Raw genomic sequence first — 18,270 nt, 5'->3', positions numbered from 1 at the left:
AGACCTTTCTGACTTACGGTGATTCTAATGCAAACCCTGGTATATAAGAGTTGCAGTTAGCACTCAACCCGCTGTGCCACACTGGCTCTCTTTAACTCAATATATGTGTAAATTTTACACACACAAAAGTTTGGAAAGAGGAGGAGGGAGAGATCAAGGTCTCTCAAGTATCATGCCCCCCCCTTAAGTACCTTTGCAACTTCCCAGGGTCATGCCCCACCAATTTGAGAACCACTGTGATAAAAGTCGAAGAGGTTAATGGGGAAATTCATATTATTCATTCCCATTTTCTCTCTTGTATAATATTAAATTAATGCACTTATTAACCAGTGTGGCTTAGAGGTTTGAGCATTAGACTAGGACTCTAGGGACCAGGCTTTGAAACTTGGCTCAGCCATGGAAACTGGGTGGTCTTGAGCAAGTCACACACTCTCAGCCTCAGAGGAAGGCAAAAGGTAAACCTGCTCTGAAGAAACTTGCCAAGAAAACCCCATGATAGGTAGACTTAGAGTTGCCATAAGTCTGAAGCAACTTGAAGGCACACAATAACATGTTTCAGTGGTAAGATTAACAACAAAATGGGGTTTAAAGCTCAGAAATAAATATTAAATGGAGGTACGTTTGATGATCTGTGGCTAAAGGTTTTTGAACATTTGCTTTTTATTTTCAAGCTGTTGAAATATAGTCTGGGAGACGGACTGTTTCATAGTGTAGCTTCACTTGTAGCAATATAGCTAACAATTCCCAGTCTGTTTATATTATCCATGTTAACACGTTAAAAGTAAGCAAGCAATCAAGATGACATAGAGGTACTTAGAGATTCCCCCCAGCAGGAATTCTTTCATACCGAGTCTGCTTACTTTGCTCATTTTTTATCTCTTAATTGGTGCAACGTATGCAGCAGTTCCCAGGAACTGCAGAAAATTGTACATATGCAATATTATGAAAGCCATAGGTCTCATTTTAAAACAAAAATTTCTACTCCCCACAGGTTTGCAGACATGTTATCCTGCTGAAATAACAAAAGATAAAGAAGTGGTCTAAGTAACATTTCCATGGCTAGGATGTATTTGTCCAGTGTTCTGCATGTTTCATTGGCCTGTTCCATGATAGCAAAAATAAAATAAAATAAAATAAAATAAAATAAAATAATATGAAACAGCATAAGAAAAAATGCAGAATGAATTGTGGATGTATACTTAGTTTAGGTTACATTTCTGGCAAAAATATGGATTGCGTATAAACAGAACTCTTGTTTGCTGAAGAGCAAAGATAGTCCTTTTAATAATAATCCAAGTTTGATAATGGTCCAATGATCCAATGTTGAGGGTGAGGAGACATTTCCTCCTGCTGCTGGAATTTTGTCATATCTGTATAGTCACTGAAATAGCAGATACTTAGTATCATTGGTTTAATGCCATGTTAAGGAAATAAGTAGTCTTCAAACGATTCTTCCAGAGCATGGCCCAATGCATCCAAGAGATGCTTCCAAGAGGTTAGGCCAACATATAATTTCTATGATCTCTTTGGAAGATTGTTTAACTTAATAACATTTATTAATTTGTCCAGGACATCTTGTCCCTTGTGTTGGTGACCTTTGCCACCTCTCTGTGAACCGATTGTGTGCAGAAAAATACTACTTTCCTTGAATTTGGTGTCAGTCTTCCTGTCTGTCACTTCAACTACATCTCTTCAGTTAAAAGTTAAATGACCAGTTTCTATTTGCTGCAGCCACACTCTTCATGCTTCTTTCCATGAGTTCCACATTTTCCCCTTCTGTTTTGGCTGACTGGTGTTGATACTTGCATAGCATAATTGGCTGTAAGCGGTACATTGTTTCTTACCATAAGCTAGAGTATTTGAGAATCCTTAGAGACTGTATTATAATATTTTGTAATGTGGGTAAAGGAGAGTGACTTGATGTTCAAAATTCAAATGACACATAATCTAGTTAAAAAAAATGTCACATACAGGAGCAGTTTAGTTCTTACATCCAGACTTTTAGTAGTAAAATCAGAAAAGCTTTATTCAGAAACTATAGATCAGTAACTCCCAAAGTGGGTGGTGTGCTCCCACAGGGGGTGATGGAAGAGTCCAAGGGGGTGTTGGGGGGAAAAGGGGCAGCAGGGGGTAGTGAGAGGGAAAAGGGGGTGGCAGGGGGGTCTTCAGTCAAATTATTGGTGCACAAGAACGTCAAGGGTCACAACGAGGGTGAAGGGTGTATGAAACATCTTTTCAGAGTCCCTTAAAATTATTGCACAGCTTGTATGGTGATGTCTCCCACTCTTCACCTCTGCACATGAGCTAACTCTCTTAGCCACATCTTTTGTTAGTAGTAGTGGTTGGGAAATTCCTACAAGGCTTGGGTGCAAGGCATTGCTTCTGTGGCTATGAGTGACACCATTTTGGGGCTGACTGACTGAAGCAAGGAATTAGAGCACATAGTGGTGAGGGAGAAGTAGTGTCAAAAAGGAGCTTTCAGATTTGGCATCCTGCTTAAGCTTTGTGGGCTTTGCTGGTATTTGGCTGACAGGCTGGAGCTGTGCTGCTGCTCCTGCTTTCTTTCATCAGACAGTCTGAGAGAAAAGGCAGCACAAGAAACAGTGTTGAGGATGCAAACATTAAAAACTGTGTGGGAAAGAGATGTCTCTGGGGAAGAAGGGAGAGGAGTGTCTGGGGTCAATTCTTGGAAAGAATCCTTTGCGTTGGAGTGGCTCCTGTAGTTAAAATCTCTCCCTTTCCCCATCCATGCCAGTCTACAGTTCAAGACTTGTGACTCTATGTATGCACAGGCTGCCTGGCTCTCCACCCCAACAAACGATTGAGAGTCCTTCCTCACTGAGGAGAAGGTGTCTCTCTTTGCACCTGGTCACCCTGGGAGCAGCAACTGAGAGACCTCTTGCCCACCCTCAAGGCCAGCATGGGCACAGCCAGCTGCTCAGTTGCTGTTCCTAGATTGACCAGGTGGCAAAAGGAGCAGCAACTGAGATTGGTTGTTTTGAATTTGCAGTAGAACAGTAGACTTAATATCAAGAGATATGCCAGGGGTGGGGGTGAGTGCTATGGTTGTCACCAAAGAGAAAAGGGGGTGGTAGCCCAAAAAAGTTTGGCGACCACTGCTCTAGGTGTTCACCAAAGATGTGTGTTGTCAGGTCTGAGACTCCAATGTTATTACCGTACAGTATACTTAAAGTATATACGTAATTATTCAACTTTTGAGTGGGCTGACACTCATCTTTCCATTAAACCAAACAACCTTCCTCTTTCCCATGATCACCCATTCTTTCATCTCCTACTATCCATTCTCATAGAAATGACCTAGAATCTCCAGGCACAGTCTCGCTTCCCATTTTTCCATCTGCTCATTAACCTCATTAATGTGAATTAACCGTCATACTGTGCATGTATGTTTGTATATATTGCATTTATACCCCACCTTTCTCCCAAAATGGGATTCAGTTAACTCGTGACTATATGGCCCATCATCCATATTAGTACCACATTATATGTTGTAAGCAAGTGAGCTACAATACACAAACCTGTTTTATTAATCATGGCAGGCAAACTAAAAAGCTCAGCTCCTGACAGAAAACACATACTGAATTTCACTGTAATATATTACTGTTTAAGAGAGAGATTATATTCTCTGTTTCCTAGCCAGACATTGGAAATATTAGTTTTTTAGATTACAAGTATGCTTCCTAGAGAACTGTAATCCCAAAAGTATTTTTACAACCACCTGTCTTGGCTTCTTTGAAAACAAATTCTGGACATGAGCAGTTTTGGATTGGATGTTCATTAATTGTGTCTTGAACATATGAAACAGTTTTCATTTTATGAAATTTCATTTTCTTCAAGAAGAATATTTTACTGCAGTGGTGAACTATGGTTTAAAATGAACAAAATGCATACTGGGACAGATAGCCTATTTGATAGTGCTTTGCTTCTCCTCCTAGTCAAACTAACCACAGATAGAAAATTTACTGTAATACTAAAATTTGGGGTCCTATTTTTTTTTAGTTGTCTTTTACAAACCATGATTTATAAAGCTTATAATTCCGGTTTGTAAAGTACAACAAACCAAGATACCATGTTTGGTCATCATAGCTATCCTTCAGTTTCTGAGTAACTTAATGTGTAGTTCCTTGCACATGGCTTTTTCTCCCATTTTGGGGCTATGTACCCCTTTAAGAATTTGATGGGAGCTGTGAACTGCAATGGAAAGACTACATGTTTACTTAATTCACAGCGACAGGAGGAAAACTGAAATTAAAAAATAATAATTTGACAGATAGATGAAACACGTGGGAGTGAATAGACTGTGTTTTGTCAAGTGGTTGCTGTGTGTATGTGTGTGTGTAATAAACATATATCCTTCTGTCTTGCTTGCCCTCATAAGAGATAGTGACACCTTTGCTTTCTGATGGTTCAATGTACACAAACTTTATTTAATGCACAAAAATATTTAAAACATCATGTATAAAATTACCTTAGGCTGCGTGTATAAGGTACACACAAAACATAAATGAATTTCATGTTTAGACTGGAACCATTATGCAAGATATCTCATTATGCATATGCAAAATATTCCATAATCTGAAAAAAATCCCAAACACTTCTGGTCCCAAGAATTTCAGAGAAGGGAAACTTTTTCTGTATAAATCTTTTTTATACCCTCACTCCCCACCCCCAGCTGCTGTTTTGTTTCCTTGCTGCTGGTTAAGATGCAGAAGGAAATTGGATTTGTAATAATTTAATATGTATATTCCCTATGTAGATCCACTTAGCTGTAAGACCAATTTAAGTTAGTAGGACATTTTCTTGGGTATATCAAAGGTCCCTGGTATACCCCCCCCCCCCCCAAAAAAAATACACCAGGAACTAGTCCTTCCCTACTTTTTCTTTATCACTGTTTGAATCCACTTTCCTAAAATCTAAGATTTGCACCCTTCCCTCTGTCTTCATTGATAAGATTCTATCTGTCCTTTTACCTATCCCCAGCTCCTCTTTTGCTCAGGGATGCGCACTCTTTTTGCCTCTCAGAAGTCTCGGGAAGAAGAAGTGGAGAGCCAGTCCATCCAGAAGTTGGAGTGAGAAGTTTTCTACCTCAGGCAGTGGAAAACCAGGGGCATTGAATTGACTTGCTTCCCAGCCCCTAGAGGACTTCTATGCTGTTGCCTTGCCTGCTTCTTCCTTTCCTTTCCTGCCTCTCACAGCTTCACTCTGGAACTTTTTTTTTTTTTAACCGCAAATACGGGAAGTTTATCACCTGAAATGACTGCCAAAGTGAAATAATGTGAAGTTAAAGTGAAGGTAACACGGAGAAAAAAGGTAGCTTTTTACTTTCACGAAGTTCCAAAAGTAAAAAACTGCTGATTTTCTCCATTGGCTTTAACTTCATATTATTTCACGTTAACAGTGACATCGTGTGATAAACTTCCCACATTTGTGGTTTTTTTCTAATTTAAATCTCATTTAAATCCTGTTTCTCTTTGGGATTTCCATAGTGTGATAAGGTCCTAAGTCTCTCTTCCTTGCTTCTTATAACCTACTGCTGCACATTCCACAATATCGTGTTCTCCTCTCTCCATGCCTCCCACCCTCACCCTCAAAAGAAAATATGGGTGCTTGCAGAGGTATTCTGGGTGGCACCAAGGCTGCTGCTGATCTCACTGCTGCAAGATGAAGACCAGAGAAAGAAGGAGACAGAGGGAGGCAAGGAGCAAAGGTAGCAGAAGCAGCAGTGGCTGGGTGAGGCAGGTGGAAAGAAGATGGCACTGTGAGACGGGGCTCTTCCTTCCAGATCAGCCAGAAAGAGAGTCCTGGCTGTCCCTAATAAAATTGAATAGGTAAGGAACTGAAAGCATGTCTCCAAGCAGCAAAGAAAGAGGAGACAAGCTCCATGTTCTCTAAGATGACCAACTGTTTATTCAATTTTTTAAAAGCCGAACCCGTTTCGGGCTTTATCTCTCTGGTTCTGTATTTGGAGAATGTTCACAACTCCAGTGATTTCTTTTGAAGGTCCCCAAGGAAGGCCTAGTGTGGTCGAAACATGTTGGGCTTTTGAAACACTGACTAAACAGTTGACCATCTCAGAGCACATGCAGCTTGTCTCCTCTTTATTTGCTGCTTAATAAAATGGAACTTGATTCCCATCACCACCAGAAGCCCAGCAAAAATGCATAATACTGTATCTGTGCCAAGTCATGCAAAAACAAATGAGTAAAATCAAGAGACTTCGTGGCCCCTTCAATACAACAGGGCTAACAATTATGGTACTAGCAAAAAAGTAAAGTAAAGAAAAGATTATTCAGTACAGGTTGAGTTTTCCATGTCTGGAATTCCAAAATCTCAAATACTCCTGAAACCAAAACTTTTTTCATGGGTGACACTTTTCTTTTTGGTGGTTCAATGTGCACAAACTTTGTTTCATGCGCACAATTATTTTAAAAATACTGTATAAAATTACCTTGAGGGTATGTGAATAATAAGGTGTATACAAAACATAAATGATTTTTGTGTTTAGACTTGGGTCCCATCACCAAGATATCTCACTTTGTACGTATATGCAAATACAGGTACTCAAAAAGCCCCCCAAATCCAAAACACGTGTGATCCTGAGCAATAAGGATACTTTACCTGCATGTTGGTACAGAATATAAGAAGTACTAGGTATGGTTGTTTTTCATAAGTTTTTAAAGAGCTGAATGTTGACAATCTCCAAATTCTGACTGGTAATATTATATACTTATAACATTGTATGTAACATAAAAATGTTTTGTTTAAATGTATACTGTACTATGATCTGTAACTCTCTTTCATGTCTGCAGTTTGTCTACAATTTTGAAAGATTGCAACGTCTTCCCCAAGTATGTCATACTCCTTGGATTAACAACTGGCAAATGACATAGTGTTTAATAATTCATCAGTAACTATGAGTCAGCCTAAGATTTGTGGAGGGTTATACACTTTTTAAAAGCTCGGTTGTTGTTTTGCACTAGAAATGATGATGATTGAAGGTCAGATATGTACAGCCAAGTATTTGGAGGACAGGATTTACTTTGTGTGGCGGACAGTGCATTTTGAGCCAGGTTAGAAGTGTTTGGCAAAATGGTCTATTGCAACCTAAATCCAGTATAACCAATTAAAGCTGAGAGCATAGCAAAGTTTAGGTTAGAGATTTGTTGTAATCACAGGCTGTCATATAACGGTGTGAGAAGAGATTTATGTAGCCAGCCTTGTAAATTTCTCAGAGTCTTGTTACCCTGCTATAACAAGATTAGCTCAGTTGCTATGTGGGCCAAATCTTGGATTATGTCTTTGTTGAAGGTGAACTACTTCATGATTTTGCACAGTATCTCTAGGGAGAGTAAAGACAGCTATACAGCACACATTTAAAGTGCCATTTGCATGTGCTGTATTGCCAGTCCTACTTGTTTTTAGACCTGACCCTTATCTGCAGAATGTGTTTTTCTTCCCACTTTAGCAGACAGCTCCTAAAAACAAGACTTGAAATGATACTATTTTGTTTTACACAGAAGATGTCAAAGAAGCTATGCTACTCAGAGTCCTAACTGTGATCAGTTTAAACCACTCATCCTCACACATCTTCATTACAGATTTGGACTGTTTGAAGGGATAGCCATTTTCCCTAGGGACCTCTGTGAATTCATTATATTGTATTTCAATTATTAATGATTTATATATATATATATATATATATATATATATATTTGCGGGGGGGAGGAATCCTTGCTATTAGAGAAGTCTCTGTTTTCCCCCAGGGTTCTTTGAGGAAAGTCATGGTAAACTGGTAGGAAACTATTAGAGTGGATCCTTGGTATCTGTTGGAGTTTAGTTCCAGGACCCACCATAGATACCAAAATCCGTGGATGCTGAAGTCCTATTAAATACAAAGGTGTAGTAAAATGATGTCCCTTATATAGCATGGCAAAATCAAGGTTTGCTTTTTAGAATTTATACTTTTATAAATATTTTGAACCTTGGATGGTTGAATCCATGGATAAGGAATCTGTGGATATGGATGGCCAACTGTATGAATTCCACATGCTCTCAGACATTACTGTCTTGAGATTCTTTAACTGAAAAACTCTGGAGACTTGGACTTGGGACTGTCTGTTTCAGAACCATGAGCTCCTTCCTTTCCTAAAGGTTTTTCTAGTTGCATATACTAAAATTCCCTCCCATAATTTTCCTCTATATATTCAGTTCCCCACTCGGTATAGAAACCCACTGGGTGATCTTGAGTGACTCACACACTCTCAGCTTCAGAAAACCCTGTGATAGGATCACTTTAGGATCTCCATAAGCCAGAAGTGACTTGAAGGCACACAAAAAACACCTAGAAAGGGCTGTGGATATGAGGAATGTATTGGTGCTCTTAAAGACATTTGTAAGAATGTGCAGTGTTAGCAAATACCAGAACAAATATTTCCTACTGCCTCCTAGAGAAATAATTAGGGTTCAATTTATCTCTGCCTGTGGGAGCTGGATTATTTGTTCATTTTATATTGTCATCAGGTTATGGATCTTCCATGTAAGGTAATGCGAAGATTGGACCCATTATGTGCTGCTTTGCACACAGTGAGAAATGTGAGAAAATATACACCTACAAGTGCACTCTTGCTGGTGTGTGTTTGCTTTTTTTCATGTCTTCATGTGCTGTAAGTGAGTAATAAAGGGTATGTGCAGACAGCTGGACTTGAGGCTCCCCTAGACCTTTTTGTCTGTTCTGAAATGCTGACACTTAACATGTATCTGTTTTATGTTTCTACTGGATTTTACTGTGGGACCACTATCTAATTTTGCTCTGTTAGTCTAATTGTAATATTTCTTCAAAGTGGCAAAATCTCTATTATTTTGGTGGCGGTAAATAATTAGCACCACTACATTTTTAAAATCCAATAATTTTGCATAGTGAACTAAAAAACTGAAAATGGCCCATCCCATTCAGAGCTCATGAGAGAGCTGTAGCAACACATAATTACTTGAATTAGAACAGGCTACTTTTCTCCAAATTTGGTGCTGGCCTAAAACTCAGAGCTGCATGACACTTGAAGCGCTAACTCAGCCTTTGGGAGGCATTGTTAATGGGCAGTGAAAACTGACTTGCAAAAGTAGACCTCTGCTTTCTCAGTGTTGAGTGTGCTTGATGGAGCATTTTCTTCTATGCTTTGAATAGACTGGGAGTCAGGGGCAACTCATGAGCAGGCCAATGCCACCTCCGTAGGCAGTGGCTAATGGTGCTAAGATTTCAGAACCATTAGGATCTTTTAAAGGGCTGCTTTGAGCCTGTCGGGGAGCCTGTCAGTTTGGATTAGTAAAGACATGCCATCTGCACAGTGGCCCATAGTTCCTGCTAGCTGGAGTGTAATGTTTTCATAACTTCCAGTAATTATGAGCTTGCTCAGGGCTCCTCGATAAAGGCACTCTTGTCTCCCTCAGTTTGCCATTGGTCATGGCGTGTGATCACAAACAACTGTTAGTCAAACTTGGGATTCTTTTTCTGGCCCCTCCTCGCCCCCACTCCACCATCAGTACGATCACAGGGATTAGTCATTGTGACATCTTGAGATCCTGTGATGGCTCAAAGGGCTTAGGTTTGGTGCCATTCTGGAGCCGGGATGCAGAGTGATAACTTCAGTCATTTTGCTCTTAAAGGCTTGGAGATAGTAGACTGAACCGCCCTGCTGGAAAAGTCTATTCTTCCTTCCCAGTGATCTGGAAGCAAAGAGATCTGAAATGTCAGTGTCCTGAAATTTTGCACATTGGAAGAGCATGGGTCGTACTAGAAACTTTCCAGTACTAATATGGTCTTATCCATGTACAGGTTGAGTCTCCCTTATCCAAAATGCTTGGAACAGAAGTGTTTTGGATTTCCTCCCCTCGATTTTGGAATATTAGCATGTAGGCATGTAATGAGCTATCTTGGAGGTGGGACCCAAGACTAAACACAAAATTCATTTATGTATCTTGTGGGGGTGGGCTATGGAGGAACGTAGTGGTGCAGCTATTCATGACCAGCTTAGTATTCCAACTAAAATGGAAGTGGTTCAGGACACGTCTGTATTATTATATTAACCTTTATTTATTAAGCGCTGTAAATTTACACAGCGCTGTACATACAATCTTTTTAACTGGACGGTTCCCTGCCCTCAGGCTTATTCAGCGTCTGTGACAGGTTGGAGACCAGCCTGTACAACCAGTGAATTACATGTAACTTGCTGACAGTCAGTGAGTCTCTTGAGATGTTTGCTGTGTTCTCATATTAGAGTAAGCCATAGTTTGGAGTTATGTGGGCAAATCCTGGGTGTTCTCTGTTTTTTATTTTCCTTCCTTCTCCACTATGCCTATAAGTGAGTGTTTGGAAACATTTCCTTCCATTTTAGACTAAATCCTGCTTGTCATTATATTTGTCTCCATGTAAAGTACTGTTAGTTTTGACTAAGGACTATGGGAATATATCAGTTTCAAACAATTTTTTAAATAGTTTCTGCAGCTAACCACAGCTGAAATTAACTACAATTTAGGATTCATATGTGTTTTATTTCATACAGGAGGGGAAATTTATAACCTCTTTCCAATTGTATCAGGATAGGAAGAGAGGGAGAGTGCGATGTCTTGAGATTCATGGCACTTCATCCTTATATAAGTCATGGAGAGCACCTTTCTAGAATAGATTTTTAAAAAGTATAGGCTCCTAATTATCTGGATTCTAGATTTCCCTATATCTTAAATATCAAACCTTATTCGTTTTCAGTTAAAAATTAATATTTTCTCTTTATGGGCTACCATTAAAATATCTGTCATTGTGTGATCTATGCTTTAAATTGGACTGTGTGTGTGTGTGTGGGGGGGTAGTGGCCTTCCAAATATTGTTGGACTGCAATGCCTATCATCTCAGTGCTTACGTTTTCTAGAGCTAACAAAAACATCTGGAAGGCCAAGGCACTTGGTGCTGAAAATCAGTAAGGATTAAACACTCTATCCTGCCATTTTTTAGATATGCTTGGAATTCTGGGTTATCTGGATTGTGTTTCTATCTAAATGTTACAATTAAGTACTGCTGTTTTGTTACTTGGGGTTTAATCTTCTGTTTTGCAATAGTTTACAGTGTTTTATTTACTGATTTCTTGTTAAACAAACCCTGAAAAAATGCTGTCTACTGTAGTCTGAAATGTTTAAAAACTGAATTTTCTTTTCTTTTCTTTTTTAAAAAAAAGGAAATTCTGTATTCTTTTTAGCAAGAGAAAGAGAGAGAATGCCTGGAAGCATCATGGGTTTTGATGCCATAGAAACACACCTAGACTGACTCTTTTTATGTTACAACAGCTTTGTAGACATGTATGCCAGACACCACAATATCAGCTTCATAGCACACCAAGTTTTCTGCTTTCAAGCCATCTTCTGATGCTTACATCACTGCCACCAAGTGAGGTGTTGGGAGAGGGTTTGGGTAAAGCCTGTGGCATCAAATGGCAGTAGAAACAGCAAGTGGAAACAACTCTTTGGAAAGCAGCTAGATATGAAACCCCTGCTGATGGCATAGATCTGTTGAAATAATTTAAGCAAGGAAGCAGGTTCTTTTCTGATTTTGTTTCCTGTCTTGTTCGGTTGGAAAATGTGTATTTCAAACAGTGAATAAGTCAATTATGTAGGAAATGTTTACTGTTTTGTACTGCTATAAAACAGAAATTGACCCTTATGTGGTGGGTCATTTTCAGCTCCAGCATCCCTACCATGTGCAAGGAAACAAACGTCATATTCTGGCCATTTCTATCTAATTTTTAGGGCAATTTTCAGTTGTTTTGGAGTGCTTCCTGAAACAATATTACAATACAAAATGATGCCCCCCCAACAGTTGTATTTCCAACTGAAAAAGATGGCTTTTATGTTTTAAGTTTTGGGGGAAACTAGCAGGACCCAAGTGCTACATGGGAGCCTACTGTGCTACACACATTCCATAGGGTGCATGATTCCTACTTCTGTGAAAGAGGCTAGTTATATTTGGAATAATTATCAGTTAACTTGGTATTTATTTGGCTTAGTTTCATCTGTCAATTTCTTGGTTTAGCGGTTACATCCATATTCCCCCCTTTCCTGCAAGGTGTTCAAGGTGATGCACATGACCGTCTTTCCCATTCTTATTCTCTATGGATAACAACCCTATGGAGGAAGTTAGACCCAGAAAGTGAGTGGCTGGCTTAAGGTGAGCTTCATGACCAGGTCAGGATTTGAATCCAGGATTCCTCAGTCCTATTCCAACCCTTCAGACACTATATAACATTATACTATTATTATTATTATTATTATTATTATTATTATTACCACTTCCACTGTAAACACACTGGCTCTCAGTGTGAGACAGCATACCAAGTATGGGTGATTGGACTGAACATGTGTGCATTACTTGTCAGCCTTTATGAATCTGGTTGTAGTTCTGTTTTTAGGGTGTTTTGACAGTAAAGTAAAATATGTGCTGACAAACTGAGTAAGAGTAAGGCAAGAATGCATTGTTCACCAAGTGATGAGGACCTTGGAAACAGGCAGAGAAATCCCCTCTGGAGATGCTGTAAGAGTTGCTTTTTCAAGAACCATAGAGCTATTCTGTCAGTCTTATAGCAACTAGTAAAAAGACAAGTGAATGAATTGAACACTTTTGTGTAAAATCCAAGTGGCAGAGATTCTCTTGGATATTCTCTACAATTATGTATAGCAGCAAATATTCAAAGTGTCTGAATTTTTAGTTAAGTGAAAAAGTATTTCTCTTGTCCCATCCCATTCTTGGCTCCACAACCCCGCTGCTTGCTATTTTGTCTTGGCCTTGTTAATACGATTTATAAACAGGCTGACTGGGGAGCTTAGAATATCACTGTACTAATATTTAAAGTACAGTACAGCATTCCAATCTACTTAATCACAAAAGAGCTGACCACTTTGGCTGCACGTATCACCTGCTCAGTATAGACTTCATTCAGGGTTCACAGACTGGGATTTCCATGCCTACAGTGACACCTGCAGTATGTTAGGGAAGCACTGCTCATCTGTAGTCATGACTTGGATGGATTTTCCTCGCAGAATTATTGTGAGGCAGGTTGACTGGAAAGCACCAGACAGTTCGTCATAACATGATGCAGGGCACTAATGCCAAAGCCAGCCTGTTCTTAGTACTGTTGACAATACTGAGCTCTTCTGGAATGTTCAAAGAGTATACTGTTCCAGTCAGTAGGCAAAGTACTTTTTCAGGATTCATCATTACTCTTTTCCTTGTATCTAATTTCCATTCCCCTTTCCAGTACTTGCCACTGAGACTGCTTAGTCCTCATTGGCCTGTCCCCATCCCAACACAACCTTTTTATTTTAAAGTCTACAAACCTTGTGACTTCACTGAGTCTGCTGAGGCTTCTTGTGCTCGGATTGTGTAATTTTCTCCAAATGTCATTACTTATGTCTGAATATCAGAAGTTCAGAAAAAAGGAAGACATGCAAGATAGTGTCCTGGAGAGAAACATTCCTGTTCATAGTTGGCTGGGTCCCTGGAACTTGCCCTCTTCCAAGGTAGTCCATTCCTTCCTATCACACTATTGTCATTTTCTCCCTTCACAACTGTTAGTATTCTGTTGCTGTGGCACATGCATAGTCCTTAGTCTCGAGGTTGAGGAAAACAGGGACAATTTGTGGTTGCAGAGAAGGAGGTAAATACATAAATACAGAGAAGGAGATGTTTTGTTTACATTCTTCATAATTTGGGGTCCCCCATTCCTCTTTTGCATGGGATATTGCTGTTTTGGCTAGAGTTGGAGAACTATGTAAATTTGTTTTGCTCTCTCATCTATATCATGTATAGCTTCCAAGTAAGGTACACTTCATAACAAAACTGAATTTGCTTCTTTATTATCTATGCAAGATGGCCTCTGTGTTCCCAGGAACATTGCTTTTTCTACTATGCTTCTGTTTGCTTTTTAGACTTGGATGGCAATCTATCAAATATTAAAAGTTCACTTTTAAAATTTGTAAACTTGTTATGACAGGGGCTAGAGCACTGGGTAATGTTCTTTATTAGGGAGAAGCAATGCTCAGCTGTCTAGATACTGTTAGAGTGTCAACAACACTTGCCGGTTAGCACTTTGCCCACCTCTGCTCTAGGTGGTTAACTTTCTTTTCTAACCTTGGGTACAGTCTTGAAAATCAATTCAAGATGGTTACACTGAGTCTGGGTACAGGGAGCTTACAGGTCCCTTGCTGTTGGGTACAATTGACAGTGACCTATAAAGTCTTGAACAGCTATAAGTCCAGGAAGTTTGAAGGGATGTCTGTATCTCTCTATACTATACGTATATGAGCCTCTCCAAGCTGTAAGATCTTTGTAGGAGGCCTTGGTTCCATTGGAAGATCTCTTGGTCCCATGCTTTTCCAGGCGTGTTTATGGATACAAGGGAAGAGGCTTTCTTGGAGGCTGCTCTCAGACTTTGGAACCACCTTCCTAGGATGGCTCCTTCATTGCTCTCCTTCTTGACTGCAATGGGCAGTCAACAATGGAGTTTGGGTTTGTTTTTGTTTTTTGTGGTTATTATACATCTTGTATTTTAATGAATCTTAAGTCATGTGCTCTCAGCCACAGGGAATGGCAGTGGCAAGCCTCCTCTTGAACAAATCTTGCCAAGAAAACCCAATGATTGGTTCACCTTAGGGACTCCATAAGTTGGAAATGATCTGAAAGCACACAACAAAAATAATTTTATTGTACAGATTGTTTAATTGCTTTTTAAAAGTAACTTTTAAATATTTTACATATGTTTTATATTTATTAATGTGTTCTGTTTTTAAAATTTTGTAGGTTTCCTTAAGTCCCAGTATTGGGGAAAAGGCAAGATATAAATGAAATAACAACATTCTCCATGGGGAACTAGCAGTGCATTTGCAGTAGAGGTATTTACTGATCTCAACTTGTGTAGAAATCATCTACATGAAAATTTATGGAGTAATTAGCTAAACCTATGGAGAATCGGCTAATTAAATTAATTTACTTGGAGAAATACACACACAGAGGATTAAGGATTAAGAGTACAAATGGGCTATTTTCTCACAAGTACATAATATTTGTGGATTTCTACAAATGTGTCAACAAAGTGAATTAGGCTTAAAATGTTACTGTACAATTCTTTGGGCCTAGGTTGGAGGACATGTTTGGGAGCCTTTTGGATATTTTTATCCCACCACCATCCTTGAAAACTCTGTGTTCCTTATCTTTTCTAGGCTGGAGATCTGATGCAAAGGAGAAAGGGGTTTAAATTGGTGGATCATACCTGAACAAGCTGGGATAGATATGGAGCCACACTAACCAGTTGCACAAGCTCACCATGGGGGTAGATGTATGCTGGTCTTGGCACTGATATAAATCATTCCCCTCAATTGCAGGGTGTGGGGAGGATTGAAAAAAAGGGGGAAATGAAGAAAAGAAATTCTGCTCCTTCTCTTTCACACTACTGGGATCATACTAGCTGGGTTTAGGAGGCTCCAACATCATTGTACAGGCAGACCTCAGTTAACAAAGGTGACGTGTTCCCGGTTATTACTGCTTTATCAGAGACAGTTTGTTACTAAAGGCAGAAATAACATGGAAAGAGTTGGGATATGTACCCGCAGCACAAAAAAGAGGAGCACTAAGATGTTTCAAACTTTTTCTTTAAAACTAACAATATTCATGTTTGAAATAAAACAAACAAGCCAAGCGCAGTAAACAAAAACATTTTGAACTTCCTAGAGACCACTGGGAGGAGGCATCTTCCAAAATGCATCCAGGTTTTTGTTTTTAACCTTTCACCAGCTTCACTTTTCTTACGGTTTCTTTTTTGGTGGCTGAACTTTTAACATGCTGGAGGTATAATCAAAGAGTTGAAAGAGACCACAAGGGCCATCTAGTCCAACCCCATTCTGCCATGCAGAAACTCTCAATCAAAGCATACCCAACAGATCGCCATCCAGCCTCTGCTTCAAGACTTCCAAGGAAGGAGACTCCACTACACTCCGAGGAAGGAGTGTGTTCCACTGTCAAACAGCCCTTACTGTCAGAAAGTTCCTCCTAATGTTGAGGTGGATTCTCTTTTCCTGTAGCTTGCATCCATTGTTCCGGGTCCTGTTCTCTGGAGCAGCAGAAAACAAGCTTGCTCCCTCCTCAATATGGCATCTCTTCAAGTATTTAAACAGGACTATCATATCACCTCTTAACCTTCTCTTCTCCAGGCTAAACATCCCCCACTCCCTAAATCGTTCCTCATAGGAACTGGATTCCAGACCTTTCACCATTTTAGTCACCCTCCTTTGGAGTTGCTCCAGTTTCTCAATGTCCTTTTTGAATTGTGGAGCCCAGAACTGGACACAATATTCCAGGTGAGGCCTGACCAAAGCAGAATACAGTGGCACTATTACTTTTCTTGATCTAAACCAGTGGTTCCGAACCTGTGGGTCGGGACTCCTTTGGGGGTCAAATGACCCTTTCATGGGGGGTCACCTAAGGCCATTGGAAAACACCTATTTAATTAAAGTTATGAAGTAGCAATGAAAATAATTTCATGGGTTTGGGTCACCACATCATGAGGAACTGTATTAAAGGGTCGCAGCATTAGGAAGGTTGGGAACCACTGATCTAAACACTATACTTCTATTGATGCAGCCTAAAATTGCATTGGCCTTTTTAGCTGCCGCATTGCACTGTTGACTCATGTTCAGCTTGTGGTCTACTTGGACTCCCAGATCCCTTTCACACGTAGTCTCCTTAAGCCAGGTGTCACCCTTCCTATATCTGTGCATTTCGTTTTTCCACCCTAAGTGCAGTACCTTACATTTCTCCCTGTTGAATTACATTTTGTTAGCTTTGGCCCAGCTTTCTAGTCTATTCAGGTCATTTTGAATTTTGACCCTGTCCTGTGGAGTATTAGCTATTCCCCCTAATTTGGTGTCATCTGTAAATTTGGTAAGTATGCCCCCAATTCTGTCATCCAAGTCATTGATAAAGATGTTGAATAGCACTGGGCCCAGGCTAGAGCCTTGTGGGATCCCACTGGTCACTTCTCTCCAGGATGAAAAGGTGCCATTGTTGAGCATCCTTTGGGTTCGGCCGGTCAACCAATTACAAATCCACGTAGCAGTTGCCTTGTCTAGCCCACATTTCACAAGCTTGTTTGCAAGAATGTCATGGGAAACCTTGTCAAAGGCCTTACTGAAATCAAGATATACTATATCCACAGCATTCCCTTCATCTACCAAGTTGGTAATTTTATCGAAGGAAGAGATCAGATTTGTCTGGCGTGACTTTTTTCTCTGAAACTCATGTTCGCTCTTTGTGACTAAGCCAGTAGGCTTATCTGCTTTCCTTTTATCTTTTCAGCTGTTCATGAATAGTCAGTAATGGATTTTGGAGGCAGGTGCTGTTTACCTTGCCTGCTTTAGGCATCCACACGCAACTACAGTAGGATCAACTAGAGTAGAAATTCATTATTTCCCAGATTAAGCTTTGTGGGAATACTGCTGTTTACTACTGCTGCGACCTGACATTTACTTTCAGCATTACAAGCTTTATCTCACTTTCTTCCAGCTAGATATTTTTTCCCTCACCAGTACAAATCCTGCTCTAAAATATTAAGTGGGTTATTTTTGTTATTCGTGCCTTCAAGTCATTTCAGACATACTATTGACCTTAAGATGAATCTATCATGAGGCTTTCTTGGCAAAATTTGTTGGGGGGTTGCTGGCTTTGCCTTCCTTTGAGGCTTTGAGTGTGGCTTACCCAAGATCACCAAGTGGGTTAGTTTTGCCAGCATCTAAATAAAAAGGTAGGATATGTTTTAAACAACAGGTTTTTCAAATGACTGGATCCTATTTCGTTTCAATTCTTTCTCCTTTTTTGTTGGAAAAATTACATGGTTGGCTAATGGCATTCAGCATATTCAGTGTTTTATGTATATTATCAAAATTATTTCTAAGAACAATCACTGTGAGTTTTGATGCAAAGTAATGTGTCCTGGGGGGAAAAGTTCCATTCATTAAAAAGAAACCACTTATATAGATAATTTTTTGTTTCATTCTCAGGTAAATATATGCTTCTGAAAAGCTTTTTGGTTATTATGACTAGTTCCCAGAGCAGTTTCAGGGTTTTTTGGAATAAGAGCACAAATGCATTTGGTTTTTCTTCGCCTATTTTCTCTACTCAAAAGCATTTATTCCTGCAATAGGTATTTGATTTTGATTGTT

General features: G+C 39.6%; 1 protein-coding gene across 2 annotated transcripts in view; it reads left to right on the top strand.

Moving 5' to 3' along the window:
- The window catches only part of LOC149323272 (metalloprotease TIKI1-like), an 82,818-nt gene that overhangs the window by 24,766 nt on the left and 39,782 nt on the right, over positions 1-18,270 (top strand). The window lies entirely within an intron of this gene.

This window comes from Sceloporus occidentalis, unplaced genomic scaffold, assembly GCF_023333645.1.
Source record: "Sceloporus occidentalis isolate IW3139 unplaced genomic scaffold, rSceOcc1.0.p SCAF_1, whole genome shotgun sequence".
In the NCBI taxonomy this organism is placed as follows: Eukaryota; Metazoa; Chordata; class Lepidosauria; order Squamata; family Phrynosomatidae; genus Sceloporus; species Sceloporus occidentalis.
This window is presented reverse-complemented; position numbering and strand designations above follow the sequence as displayed.